Source organism: Manis javanica, chromosome 5 (genome assembly GCF_040802235.1).
Source record: "Manis javanica isolate MJ-LG chromosome 5, MJ_LKY, whole genome shotgun sequence".
Classification (NCBI taxonomy): domain Eukaryota; kingdom Metazoa; phylum Chordata; class Mammalia; order Pholidota; family Manidae; genus Manis; species Manis javanica.
The window spans coordinates 61143686-61159362 of record NC_133160.1 but is presented as its reverse complement, the minus strand read 5'-3'; positions in this window follow the sequence as shown (position 1 = coordinate 61159362).

Genomic DNA, 15677 nt, shown 5'->3' with positions numbered 1-15677 from the left:
AATTCCTATCCACTACCATTAATATCCAGTCATCCTGGCCTGCCTTCAGAAGAACCTTGTTCATTAGCTTAGTAAAATCCTTCTACTTTTTTGATTTCCCTCTTAATAACATAGCTGTCTTTGCTATATTTAGAGTTGAGTGTGGTCTCTCCCCTGTTAGCTTAGCCTTGACACTTATCACAATAGTCCTGAATCAACTCTTCCTTACCATTTTAACAAGTGTCAGAATAATTTTTCTTGAACAAAACTAACAAAATAACTCCAAAGTACTGTAGAATTAGAACTACTCCAGTATGACCAGGAAATTATTTTTTTCTCAGTCTTAATTCAATCTCATACTGTAAAAGCAATGTTTTTTGTGTGTGTATCTTTTTCATACAACTTCCCATTTATTTGCATAGAAATCTATTTTTAGTTGAGCTGGAAGTTTCAAATTTTAAATGTGTGTAAAATTAAATAAGAATATGATGCTAGAAATAGACCACGAAACATAAAACTGTCAAAGTCAGTTAACTTAATTCATTCTCCATGAATAACATTGTTAATGAAGTGACTTGTGAACTGAAACATCATCATGCTTGGTAAAAGTCACAAGTAAAAGTAATCATGACTTACTGGAAAAGAACAACTCAAGTACTGGATACGTAGAGGTATGTCTATGCTAACTTTAAAAGGAATAAAATACTTCAAACAGAATATTCCATTTAGTATTTTAAACATTCTAATTAATGATAGAGTTTATGATATCCACCCCAATATAGCAATAGCACAGTTAACATTTGTAAATAAATATTTTATTTCATAAAGAATACCATTTAAACTCAATTGTTGAGTTTGAGGTTTTCAATGTTTGAGTGCTTAAAATTTAAGAGCATATAAAAATCTTAGAAAAGGACTTTCATTATAAAATATTCAAAATATGGTAAATTATGCATGATGATTTAATATATGCAAATTGACAAGTGATTTGAATAGTAAATTTGAACAGAGAAAATATGTACATAAATGAATGGTATTTCAGAATATGAGCAAATTGATGACTGAATTATGTACTTGTCCCCAAGGTAAATGAAATATTAATTAGAAAACTTTTTTTTCATTAAAGGGCCAATAATAGAGTATGAAGTAAAATTGGTGTGTTTCTTTTTTTCTTTAGGAATTTTGTTCAATATATTGTCACCTTAATGTTTCAATATTATTTTTCAACAGCTTGCTAATTTATAACTGGACTATGCTTATAAAAAGAAGATTAAGCCTAGCTTTTGAGAATTTTATGGTACAAGTCCATTGATGTTTATTCTTACTTGCATGCCCTTACTGCTAATATTACTAGTAATGTTGTATTGTGGAGTCACATTCTGTATGAACTTTTTTGAGAAAAGGATGTCAATAGCTCTCATTTGATATAAATTAGAAAAAGTGTCTATGACCATTTAAAAATGCTTAGTAACTTAATGTGCATTGCTTTATACAGTATTTGATTGAGCCAGTAATGTCATTGAGTAGTAATGTCATTTGACAAGTTTGATTCATTGAAAAATACTTTTTAAAAAGTAAACTTTCCAAGTATCATCACTAAGCAACAGCTTTAACAGAAATGAGATATTTAAATATTCAGCTCTTTCTGATGATGAACAGATACTTGTTGCTTATCTGGTGACTTGGCCTAATTCTATAACTGGGATAAGAGCTATTCAACTTTATTGGTCACCTCTGTTCTGCTCTGCAGCTCACTGAGTTTGAATCTCAGTTCCAGAGCTTCTCTTAGAGAGAGAATCAGAGACTGGAACAATCATGAATTTTAATAAATTTCTTTCTTTAATATCGTTATACAGAAGTCAGGGTAAAATGAAAACCCTTCATTGTAAACAAGCTGAAATAATACATGCAAATATGAAAGAGAAAGGAACAACTTAGTTTATGTATTTACTTCACTTAAATATATTTATAGTTTTGAGTTGTAATATTTTTAACTGCAGATTGTTAAATCCCTTTGAGTGAATATCCTGTGCATAAACATTACTTCCAGGCTGTCTCTCTGCATCTTTGACTAAAATGATCACTAAGAAACTATCCATATTCACTCCATGAGGCACTTGCTTAAAGAAAGACAAATTTTGCAATTAACAACATGTCAAAAATTTATAATTTCCATCTAATTGAATCAAACACCCCAACATTTCTCTTTTGGATGATAAAATCTACTTATCCTTTTATCATTGGTATTATCTCACAGCAATCAGAAACTGTGAAAGACTTAAGAAAATTTTGACAATTTAAAATGAAATACTTTTTGTATTATGTGTATTCTGTAATCAGGAATATATATTTTTAAAAAGTATATGAATTTATAAAGATATTTTATTAAGTTTAGGTTTTCTTCCTCAATTTCATTCTCAGTCCTCCTTCTGTTTCCTATTGAAGTTGCATTTAGAAAAAAATGTGTCCTGTGTAGCATTGTTTTCTTTTTTTCTTTATTTTTCTTTACTTTGTCGATTGATAAAATATTCACTTGGGCTTGGGGGAAGTGATATACAATCAAATGACCATTATTTTCTATGGCATATTATTCAGAATTTAAAATCAATTTTCCCGAATTTTAATTAGTCTGAAGGCCATTTGCTGTACTCATTACCTTTAATGTTTATAAAGGTTTTGAAGCATAAGACAGTTCCAAATTGGATTTAAATGTGTCATGTTTAAGGTAGTTGTTTTAAAAGCTAAGACATCTTCCATTATTATAACTGGTATTCTAAATATCACATCTTTGTGTGGTTTGACTGTTCTTTTATAACTTGGCTTTTAAGCACATGAAATGTTGAGGTAAGAGAAATCATATGCTTCCAGTCACTAGGAAACAGACTAGATGGCATTTGCTAAATTGTGCTAATAGTACCTGGCAAACAATAAAAATAATTTTCAAATATTTCAAACATCTCAAACAAAAATTTACTTTTAGCATACAGTGCAACAATCAAAGAATTCTAAAGTAGGGAAATATCAGTGAAATAGGTTAAAGCTAATAAAAAGGAAATACCACTTTATCTGAATTATCACATTTATCATAATTACTTAAAATATATAATATAGGAAAGTCAAGTCGAACACTGTAACTGAAGATATGGACAGTTTATATTTTAGGTAAAAAATTATAATGCTAATTAACTGGTGGAAGGAACTTCAACCTATAAGACATAAACACCTGTCCTTAGTGGATTTGAAAAGGTTGTCCTAAATCTAAAAAAAAGGTAGGTTTTCCACAGCAAAAGGTGGGGAAATCTTTAAATCTTAAACTGTAGCTGCATCAAAATGCTAGAATGCTTTTGTCAAGAAGAAAGGTCAATTATTTAGTGCAGTGGAGGAAAGGTTCAGTTTTGAAAAATACTTCCTATTCAAAACCTTAGTCATGGTATAGAATATATTGGGATAGAAATGGAATATATATCTATATTGGAATCTGAATTTGTGTGTGTGTAAAGTCATTATTGACATCATGGAGACTGGAGGAAGAGATTTTCTAGGCTGATTTCTTTCCAAAAATATCTAGAATGGCAATGAAGACATTTTTTGTATCTCTGATAACTCATATTAAACTCAGTTACTGAATAGCAAGATATCTGAATATCTCACAATTGGAATTATATGTGGAAATAAACTCTTGCTCCATTGACTTACGAGTAAAAATATATACATGTGTGTATACATATCCATATTTACAATTGAGCTCAAATTATATGTACACTGAGCAAAAAATATTAGATTCTTCACTTACTGCATATTCTAAAAGCCCACAAATACATTAAAATTACTCTATTTTCCAAGAATACAAAGACAAATGTAAGATTGGAAATACCAAATTGTCAGATACAAAAATGGGGAAAAAAAGCAGGTTCAATTTTGTCAAGCATCTTTATTTTAACTGTGACTCAAGTTTTAGAAGATCTGCATGTGATAAATGGAAATGTCATTAATTTAAACATACTTTATAGACAGGTATAAAAATACTTAAGTAAATAGAGATGGAACATTGATGGATACCATCACATAATATATATAATTAATATATGCACACTATTATATATCATATATAAAAACATATATCATGATATATTATCATATATGATATATAAGTATATCATACCTAATAATAAAAATCTCAATTACAAGAAACTTGCATCCTCTTAGAACTTTCCCCTCCCTATTTTAACCAAAAAACGTAAGAATTACAATGTGTCATTTACTGCATCAAAGAATCAGACTGCATTTAAAACATACCTCACTTAGTTGAGGGGCATAAAATTTAAAATTCAGTGTAAAATAACTTTTTTAAACATTATTTCTGGGTGAGTAGGGAGATGCAGTGGGTACTTGCTAGACATGTGGAAAGTATTTCTAAATATTAACATTGTGGAAGAGTGACAGAAAGTGGGACAGTTGAATTAGTTGATGGAGGCTCTGTATAGCTTTAAACAAACAGATCGAAATGCTAATACTTGTTAATTTGGCATTAAAGCACCAATTAAAGGAAGATAACCATTTCTACACAGATGTTTTGGGTTACCAATAGCATATTTCAAGAAAAGTAGTATTATCCAGAGTTCAAAAGAAAAGCCGATGGAAGTGGGAAGTGGGACATAGATTTTTCTTTAGAAATAGTTGGCTAAGATTTCAATCATTCAGTCAAGGCATTTTTATTCCTTAGTAGCAGAGAGAAACTTTCTGGTTTATTTTATCATATATACATTCATATCACATTAATATTCCTTGAAACTCTTTAAAAAGAGTTGTTTTAGAGTTCTAAAAAATGTTTCTTATACTACCTATCCAAATGTTAGAATATTTTCTATTAAAGTGGCAACTATTAATATCGTACTTATCTTCTTTGACTTTGCTGTACCTGGAATCTTAAGAAGCCCATTTTAAGAAAGTAAAAAAACACTTTAGTTCCATATTGATATTTTTAGTTAAGGAAATAAGTATGTTACCAAGACAATTATAAAAAAAAATCACAGATGGAGAGAAAACCTTACATAGAACCATAAGGAAATATTTACCTCAGACATAAACATTGAGAGGAAGAAGAAAATAGGTGAAATCTGTAGGAAGAGTGTTTTTAGCAGAAAAAAAAAAAGAACGCTGAAGAAACAGAGAATGAGCTCAAGGATAAGAGTGAAGAACCAGAATCAAATTAAAGCAAGGTACTTAAGGGACTGTGTAGAGAAAAGATAAAAGATAGAGGGAGTTGCTAATCAACATTTGAAAGTTATAAGGGGTAGGTTTCTTTGGAAAGAAATAGAAAAAAGGACAGTGGTAAATTCAGATTTGAAGATATGCACAGCATTAAAGAGAAAATAATGAACAGAATAATAAAGGAAAACTCCACATGTGGAGAACCAAACAATTTGGATACCATTTAGCATGCCACACCCCATTCAAGAGACAGTTTGCAAAATAAATTTGGAAATTAGATGACAAAGTAATTGCTTGTTCTACAGAGGCAGACATTTTTGTAAATGGAAATACAGCTCTTCCCTTCATTTCCAAATTTTTGAAGAGGTAAGCTATAGTTCCATCTTTCTTTTATTCTGATTTTCAACTCATTTACTTAATTCTTTTCTATTTTAAATAAAAGCGAGAGATTTTTTTTTTTTGGCAACAATTTCCCAGAGTAATTTTTATAGTTACAATAATGTGTTTATGTGGAGATATTCAAACTCGCCAGTGGAACAACAAGAGATTGGTGGCATGTGCTGTCTGATGGGGAAAATACACTTGCAAGGAGACTTTCTTGTCCCAAATGGACAGTATGAGAAACATATTGAAAACATTTTAAAATTAAATCCTATGTGTAAAGCAACAAACATTTAAACAAGAAAATTAGAAATATGCAGTGATAGGTCTTTCCCATTGTAGGAAAAAGGATTTCTAGTGAACATTTTCTTTCTCATATATTTCCTACAATAGACTAAAATGATAAGTGAAAGGAAAGGAGCGACACACAACAGCAATTCACCGGAGAAATCCGCTTTATTAGGGAAAGGTGCTGGGTTATATAGGAAGGGGCATGGGATGATTGTGGTGTTACTTCTACGGGGCTGTTGGCTGTTGGCTTGGTGCTGGGATTGGGAGGGGGGCGACAGGTGATTGGGCTTCAGGTGGTGCCTGTGGGAACTGAGGACCCTGAAGAGAAGCCAGAAGTTTGTCATCTTACTGATGGGGGCCCTTCATTCCCCCCTTTCTCCTCTATGGGGTTGTGGACGTTGCTTTCTCTCTGACTGCTTCCTGCTGAACAGGGGCAGAGAAGAGAGTGAAGGCTTGAGGATTGGGAGGAAAGGGTTGATAGGACTCTCCACAGTAAGGATGAGTAGATGTGGACTTCTTCAGGTTGGAAATCAATGAAGGTTCCCTGTAACCATAGGTCGAAGATCTGTTGATTCCAATGGTGCCAAGAGGATATGGGTGTCAGGAGCCAGGCATCTGCGGCCATTGTTTCCAGGAACAGTTTCTAGTGCAGAGAGGGGTCCATCTCAGCGTGTGGTGAGGAGGTCATGTGAGGGTGAGGGATCTTCTGTGGCCAGAAGCTGGTAGTTCCTGAGTAAAAGCTGGTTGAAAGCTTGACTAGAGATTTTTCTGACTTGGGATTTGATGAACTTTATTATACAGGGTAAGAAGAGACAGGCGAGAAGAATGACTATCATGGGGCCTGCAATAGGCCAGACCCAGGTAAGGAGGGGGTTTGTTAGTATTGAAGAAATGGGTTGGAATTGGAAGCAGAGTGGAGACTGGAGGCAAGGTCTGTGAGTTTGGTGATGTCAGTTTCTACAATGCCGGATTCGTTGATGTAATAACAGCACTCTTCCTGGAGGAAGATGCAGTTGCCACCCTTCTCTGCTGTAAGCAGATCTAGGGCACGCTGGTTTTGAAGGGTGACTTTAGCTAGCGAAGTGACCTGTCTTTGGAGAGAGGCTAGGGAATCAGCAGTGGATGTCAGGGCTCCCTCAAGTTTGGCGTCGAGATCTCTAACTGCCCATAGAGAGTGACCCAAGGCTCCTCCCGAAAACCCTGCCCCAATGGCTGAGGTGATCAAAGAGATACCTACCATGATAGGAAGGAAAACACCCTTTTTGTGTGCAAAGGCAAGGGAGTTTGGAGCTCAAGAAATTCTGCCATGCTGTAAAGTGTAAGCTGTGGGATTAGGGTGACAAGAATGCAGGGTGTATCGGAGTTGAGAGGCAGTGAGTTGAAAAGACTGCCATTACACCAAAAGAAGTGTTCTAGTTGCGTAAAAGTCTTAGAGCCAGAGGTAAGGGTGTAGATAGAGAGGCAGTGAAGTGTGCTGGAGAGGGGTGGAGTTGGGCCTACACAGTGGTGGATGGTGAGATTATCTGCGTATTCTGGTTCCCATAGGGGTATGTCTGCCAGGGGGTGGAGGGGTTGTCCTTCTGCACGGAAGAAGTAGTTGGAAATATTAAAGGGCACGGCGGCCAGCAGTGGGCGCTGTCGTGATGTGCACAAGAAACAATTGGCGGTATTGAGGGTGTGGTTGAGAAAGATGGTGGTGTCTTGAATGAGCTGTAACCAAGAGTAGGAGGAATAAGAAGATGAAGAGGTGCCATCAAGAGTTTGGATAATGACTTTTTCAGAATGTCTGATATCTGATGCAACTTGAGAGATCTGGGAGGGAGAGGGAACATACTCTCGAGAGATATGAAGGGTACCATGGGGGGTCGAGGACTCCCCATAGTAAACTGAGGCTGTGATTCTGGTGGCCCATTGAGAGTCCCAGTTATCTGGGATTGATAAGGAGAATGAGCTGTTGGTATATTTTATGAAATGGTTGGAGGAGTAATACTGTAGGTACTGGAGTTACTCATGTAGTGAATGGCACAAGACCAGTAGGGACATCCCCAATAGGTGTCTGGCCATCACCTGCAACAGGCTTGTTTTTGGTCATAGAGGAAGCAGAGGTAGGGAGAGTAAGGGTAGCTGCTAGTGAACACTTTGGTGGAGGGAGGAAAGTGGAGGTATAAAGGCTCAGAGCAGCTTTTCAGAGGGCAGTCTGGTGTGGCAATGAGGGCAGTAACTTTTGTTTGATGCTGTGTGTAAGTCTGTCTGACTTTGAATCGCCATACAAAGGAGGCTGGGATGGTGGGGAAGACAATAGGAATGAGGAAAAAAAGTGAGAGAGCGGTAAAGGAAGAAAAAGTCATGATTCGGGTATGGATGGCAAAGGGGGTGAACGGGATTTTGGAGGAAAGAGGACAGTAAGGTCAAGAGTCTGGAGGGAGGGAGAGTCTGTAAACTTTTGTAGGTTAAGAGATCTTTTAGGTGATGTGGGGACAGAATGGTAAGGGGCGCCCTGAATGTCAGTTTATGAGCTTCCTTCTGCAAAAGCTGTCCAGCGGCTAATGCCCGTAAGCAGGGGGCCCATCCCTGAGCTGTGGGGTCTAATTTCTTGGAGAGATAAGCTACTGGGGCAAAGGATGGGCCATAATATTGGCCTAGGACTCCTAGAGCTTGACTGGACCTCTCATGAATGTATAATGAGAAGGGCTTCGACAAATCAGGAAGATGGAGAGCTGGGGCTTCCACAAGGGCTTGACTGAGCTTAATGAAGGAGTGTCGGGGTGAGGAGGATAATGGTTCTTCAGGGGGGCCCTTGCTGAGGTCATATAGGGGTCTTGCTAACAAGGAAAGGTTAGGGATCCACGCTCTAAAATACCCAGCCAGGCCTAGAAAGGAAAGGATTTCTGTCTTGGTTTTGGGAACGGGCAGGTCAGAGAGGAGCCGTGTTCTGTCTAAGGTAATGGACTTTCTTTGTTGAGATAGAAGGAATCTGAGGTAAGTGACAGGAGGGGAAGAGATTTGAGCTTTGACGGGGGATACTTGGTAACTTCTGGAAGCTAGGTTAAGTAGGGAGGCAGTGTCAAGTTGAGACTGTTCTCACGAGGGACTGCAGAGTAGAAGATCGTCTACGTATTGTAGTAAGGTGGACTCGGAGTGAACATGATGAAACTGTTTGAGGTCCTGAGCTAGGACCTGTCTAAAAATATGGGGACTATCTCTGAAGCCTTGTGGCAAAACTGTCCAAGTGAGTTGTTCAGAATGTCTTGTGTATGGGTTTGTCCAGGTGAAGGCAAAGAAATCTTGGGAGGAGGGGTCTAGAGGGATAGAAAAAAATGCGTCCTTGAGATCTAGGACTGAGAAGTGGAAGGCTGAGGAAGAGATCTGCGATAAAAGGGTGTATGGATTTGGAACTAAGGGATGGATAGGGACAATGGCCATGTTGATGAAGCAAAGGTCTTGGATGAGGTGGAAAGATCTGTTTGTTTTTTTTTAACAGCTAATATGGGGGTATAAAATGGGGAGTGAGTGGGTCTGAGGTAATTTTTGTTTAAGAGATCTTTGATGATGGGTTGGAGGCCTATGAGAGCTGAAGTGGTTACGGAGTATTGGGCCTGACAGATATACTGAGAGGGGTCATGTAATTTGATAGAGGCAAGAGGACATAGGGCCATGGAGGGACTTGTAATGTCCCAAACTTTGGGATTTACAGGGTGTATGAGGGTGGAACCAGAGCTTTCATTGGGTAGAGGGGGGTCGTCGGCTATGAGAGCCATCAGAAAGGGAGTACTGGGGGCTGTGGGAGTGGATACAGTTATGGAAACGTAGAAGAGAGAAAGGATGTCCAGTCTTAGTAAAGGGATGGGACACTGGGGCATAACCAGGAAGGAGTGGGAGAAAGGTATGGGATTGTCTTGGATTGTGCATAAAAGGGGGGGGTTAATGGGAAAATCTGTTTACTTCTTTCCCTGACTACAGAAGTAATGGCAGGCGTGGTAGGGTTCCGGTATTCTCGCAATACTGAGAAGGTGGCTCCTGTATCTAGGAGGAAGGAGATGGGGTGACCGTCTACTGTTAAATTAACCCTGGGCTCCTGTTTGGTGATGGAAATGGTCGGGCGAGAAGCCCCCGGGCCCTGTCAATCTTCTTCTGCCAGCTCCACTATGGCGGGCTTAGGATGGGGGTTGTTCGTCCAGCCTCCCCTTAGGGTGGTTAGGCAATCAGACCCCCAGTGGCCCTTTTTGTGGCATCTGGGGCATGGGGTGGTAGGAGATCTGGGGGAGGGGCACGCCCTTGACCAATGTCCCTCTTTTCCACACTTGAAACAAGCTCCTGGGGGGCGCTTGTTTGTAGAGGGGTGCCCAGGTTGTGGTTTTATCAGCTGGGCCAACATTTGGAAATTGGCCTGATCAGCCTTTTGTTTACAGCATTCTTTCTCCTCCTCCCGGTTATGGAAGACTTTAAAGGCCACTGTTAGGATCTCAGTCTGTGGGGTAGCAGGGCCCTGTTCTAACTTTTTGAGTTTAGCTCTAATGTCAGGCTAGCTTTGAGCTAGGAAGTATGTCATAAGGACATGTCTTCCTTCAGGTGTTTCTGGGTCCAGGCTGGTATACTGTAATAGGGCTTGAGTGAGTCTAAGAACTCGGAGGGGGTTTCGTCTCTCTTTTGAATTATGTCTTGGAGCTTTTGATAATTGACTACTTTACAAGCTGCCTTTTTCAGACCTGCTATGAAGCAGGAGGCAAAAATATCTCGAGAGCGGAGACCCAAGGCGGTGTTATAATCCCAGTGTGGGTCTTGTTCCGGGACAGCAGTGGGGCCAGGGGGATAGGTGGGGTCAGTCCTGTGGGTTTCGGTAGCGTGCGTTTGGGTGAAGTCCCAAACTCGTCTACGCTCTTCAGGGAGGAGAGTATTGGCCAGGAGCATGAAAATGTCATGATGTGTGAGGCTGTAAGACTGGAGGGTCCATTGAAACTCCCTGATGTATTTCGTGGGATCAGTGGAAAAGGAACTTAGGCGTTTCTCTAGTTGGGCTAAATCTCCTAAGGAGAAAGGGACGTGAACGTGCACAATGCCTTCAGATACTGCTACCTCCCAGAGGCGGGCGATAATTTTGGGAGGCCCGCGAGACCGAGTCTGAGGGGGACTGAAGGTTTCTGGCTCAGTCTGTGGGGGAGTGATGCAGTCCAGCAGCGCTTAGTTGAGCAGGTCTTGAAGTGAAGGGGGGGGTGGCAAAGAAAATAAAGAAAGATAGAAAGAACTGGGAGGGCTGACGCTCCCACGCGTTGCCAGCCAGCAGCCCAGCTGCTTGCCTCTGCTGCTCTAGTTGGACTTGAACTCATGACTCTGAGGTTAAGAGTCCCATGCTCTACTAACTGAGCTATAGCAGGGCTCTAGTTAGTTGCTTATGGAATGCATAAACAGAATGTTTTTGTTCTCTATTCCTTCCACATCGGCAAGTGGGGAAGGGCATAGCTAGAACAGAGGCGGTGTTTCTACACATCCTCAAGGTTTCCCTATTTTAAGAGTGAGGAGTCTTGGCTCATCTTCGAGGACAAGATATGTTTTTGTGGACAGATAACTTCCAAGGACTGCACTGGTTGTTCTCAAGCTTGTGCTTCCCCATGCTGCGTTCAGACATGGGGGAAGGTTCTTTCCCATTCTGCCTACAAACATGTGAGAAGACACAGGTAGTCCCTAACAGGGGAGAAACAGGTGATGAGGGCAAAGATGGAGGAGGCCCCCAGGACCTAGTTAAAGGGGGGCTGAAAGGCTCAGGCTTAATCCGCGGGGGACGAAGGCAGAGGCGGTGAGATGGGGGAGGAGATGGTGGGGGAGGAAGGGAGAAGGGCTATTGTAGGAGAAGAAGGGGAAGGGAGTGAATGGGAGGCTTCTGCGGGGGTGGTGGTTGTGGTGGAGGAAGGGGGAGGGGCTGTTGTAGGAGAGGAGGGGGAAGGGGGTGGTCGGGAGGCTTCTGCGGGAGAGATGGCTTGCAGGCTAGGAGAACTTGGGGGGTGCAGGGGGAGGAGGAGGCGGAAAGCTTCGATATAGGGAATCTCCTTCCATTTTTTCAGGTGCTGGCAGTGGTTAAAGAGATTGCGAGTGATGTTAGGATCAAGAGTTCCCCCTGCAGGCCATTGGTTGTTATTGTCTAGGGGGTATGTCGGCCAATTTTGGGAGCAGTATTTACGGAGAAGTTTTGGTTTTATATCAGGCATCAGGGAGGGGTAGCCAGATGCTTAAGCAGGCATTCAGGAGGTGAACTTTCAGGGAGGGATGAGGAGGCTCCCATGGCTAAAGGACAGAGAAGGAGACAAACAGGGGAAGATGAACAGAGATGCTCGGACTGGAAGCAGACTGCAAGGAGACAAAGGGCATCCCTGATGATCCTTGGTGGTCTGTGGAAACTCGGATACGAGTCGGAATTTCTTAGGAAGTGTGGGTCGTCACCCAGACTTCCCTAAGAAGGCAGTTTGCTGGAGTCACGAGGTACCTAGCACTAGGAATTTTCGGCAGACAGAACAGATTTCGGCAGACGGAACAGAAGGGGGGGGATGGGAGCGTTCTCATCCGCAAAGGAGTCACCTCGTTTATGGCTGTTGGAGGGGGGCCTGAGGGTCTGCCTTGAAGGCCTGAGGTGGGGATTTATGACTGTCAGAGGAGGGGCCTGAGGGTCCACCACAGCCGTGAAGACCTGAGGCGGGGAGAGTTCCCTCCTCGTCCCCGAGCGTCAGGGCCTTGCCGGATGATCACAGTCAATGGCACTGCGATAGCTAGGGGAAGAGTGGCTCACCCCGGGGAAATTTTGCTTAAAAATTTCGGCACTGATGAAAGGGATGGTGAGTGCATTTATGACTGTCGGAGGAGGGGCCTGAGGGTCTGCAACAGCTGTAAAGGCTTGAGGCAGGGATTTATGGCTGTTGGAGGAGGGGCCTGAGGGTCCACCACAGCCGTGAAGGCCTGAGGCAGGGAGAGTTCCCTCCTTGTCCACAAGCGTCAGGGCCTTGCCGGACGATCACCGTCAATGGCACTGCGATAGCTCGGGGAAGAGTGGCCCACTCTGGGAGGAAAACTTACCTAAAGGCCAGAGAGGAGTGGTGAGTGTGATGAGCCAGCTCCGGAAAAAGAGGACAAAGGCAAGCTGCTGCTGGTGTCGGGGGGAAGACGGGGCCCAGTTGGAGTGTCCCATCTCCCAGGTTTCGGCACCAATGAAAGGAAAGGAGTGACACACAGTAGCAATTCACTGGAGAAGTCCGCTTTATTAGGGAAAGGTGCTGGGTTATATAGGAAGGGGCATGGGATGATTGTGGTGTTACTTCTACAGGGCTGGTGGCTGTTGGCTAGGTGCTGGGATTGGGAGGGGGGCGAGAGGTGATTGGGCTTCATGTGGCGCCGGCGGGAACCAAGGACCCCGACGAGAAGCCAGATGTTTGCCATCTTACTGGTGGGGCCCCTTCAATAAGGGTAGACAACTTTATTGGTATGCAACTCCATCTGGGTCTTGTAAGAATGGGTTAGCATGAGAACGGCCATCTTAAGGGCCGAGAAGCCATTTTCTGAGTACGTAAGTCGGGAGAGGAGGAACTGGGTAAGGCTTGATAAGCAGGTTTTGAAGAACAAATTAATCATGGACAACAGGTTGTGGGTGGTTGCAACCCTGGTCAGCTTATCTTGCAAAACCACTCTGTCTAATTGAGGAGTGGTCTTATCTTGCTCTTGCTTAACCCCCAGGATGTGTGACTTGCAGAAATAATACGTAACTGTGGAAAATTACTGTGAGTTAAGTGCTTTGAAAATGCTATATAAACCCCTGGCTTTGAGTGCTCTGGGTCCTTGTTGAAACCCGCTGCATCAGGCAGACACTTGGGCCCCAGCTAGCTGGAAATAAACATCGCTGTGTGACTTGCATTATTGTGAGTATCTTCTGTCTATTTGAGAGGTGGTTGACTCTGGACCCTAACAGTCTGATTTTTCATTTAATTTGTCAAAACCTACTAGTAATTACTTTCACCATTAAAAGTGGACAATCTGCCAGAGCATTTTCTGGAGTTCCACACATTGTTTTCAGGATCATTACAATTCTGCATCTTTCTAATTTTGATTTCTTCTCTATTTATTTTGTTTATTTGTAATTTTTCTCTATACTGAGCTCCTAATTGTCCCTGCCATTCTTGAAATGTTAAACCCATGTTATCAAAGATGCTCAAAACACTATAGCATATTCTACTCTATTAATGTACCAACACAACTTTTTTGATTGTTAATCATTTTAAATATGAAATATCATTTCTCATTTTTCATCTAATGTCCTATAACTACACACTTACTTTTATAACTGAAGAATTCCAGAAAACTATATTTTCTGGAAAATACTATTTTCACAACTTATTAATGTCCTTATATTTGTCTTTGAAATGTTTTGATACAAGATATCATAATATCATTCTTAAATATCCCAATGATGATAGATTGTGAATTTTAATCTACATACTTGACTTTTAGATTTGGGTACTACTTAATAAGTTTCAAGGCACTGAAAATAAAAAAGACCCATATCCAGATTCTATTGTATTTTTAATAGGTTACAAAATAGATAACATTCTTTACACAATTACATAATTTCGAGTAAGAAAGGTAGGTAGATATTTCACCATGCCTAAAAATATATTTATATTTAACAATTTGAAACAATACTGTTTTTATTATTGAGACAAAGAAAACTTCAGTATAACAAAAAATATTCATTTTAATGAAATATTAATAAAAAATAATACTTGACTAATATCATTCAATAGCAGTTAGAATGACAATGGCTTTCAAAATGGTTTCATTAATTTGTGTTTAACTTAATGTACAAGAACATTATGAAACTACATTATTTTGTTTATCAGTAAATTTATTATATTAATGTCAGTCCGGGAAAAGGAAATCCCAGGGCAAAATACGTCTAAAAACCAAAATCAGCCAAAGGGAGAAATGAAGTTTAAAACCCGTTTATTTTTACAAACTTCAGTCCCAGTCGGTCTTCTCTGCTTCTGCAGCAGCCACACTGGCCCTCCCCCTCACCTCTCAGGTACAGATAAGCCTTCTGTTGCCCAGGTAATTACCCATTGATATGGAGATGAACTTCTCCACCCCTGAGGAAAGATGCAAATGCACTAAAGCCATACTTCTCTCCACCTCTGAACACCTATTGATATGCAGATATACTAAAGCCAGGCAAGATATTCTGGAAATGCTACAATTTTACCCACAATTAAACATCTTACTTGAGTAATATTATTTTAATATGTAATCTTTCCATTACTTTTATTTCTATGGTCTATATTAAATATGAAGGGTCCCCACCAGTAAGATGGCAAATTTCCGGCTTCTCTTCGGGGTCCTCAGTTCCCGCCGGAGCCACCTGAAGCCCAATCACCTCTTGTCCCCCTCCAAATCCCAGCACCTAGCCAACAGCCACCAGCCCCGTAGAAGTGACACCTCAATCAATTCATGCCCCTTCCTATATAACCCAGCACCTTTCCCTAATAAAGCGGAACTTTCCGGTGAATTGCTGCTATGTGTCACTCCTTTTCTTTCATTGGTCCCAAAACCCGGAAGATGGGACACCCCAACTGGGCCCTGTCTTCCCCCCGACACCAGCAGCAGCTTGCCCTCATCCTCTTTTTCCGGTGCTGGCTCATCACACTCACCACTCCTCTCTGGCCTTTAGGTAAGTTTTCCCCCCGGAGTGGGCCACTCTTCCCCGAGATATCGCAGTGCCATTGACCGTGATCGTCCGGCAAGGCCCTGACGCTCAGGGATGAGGAGGGAACTCTCCTCGCCTCAGG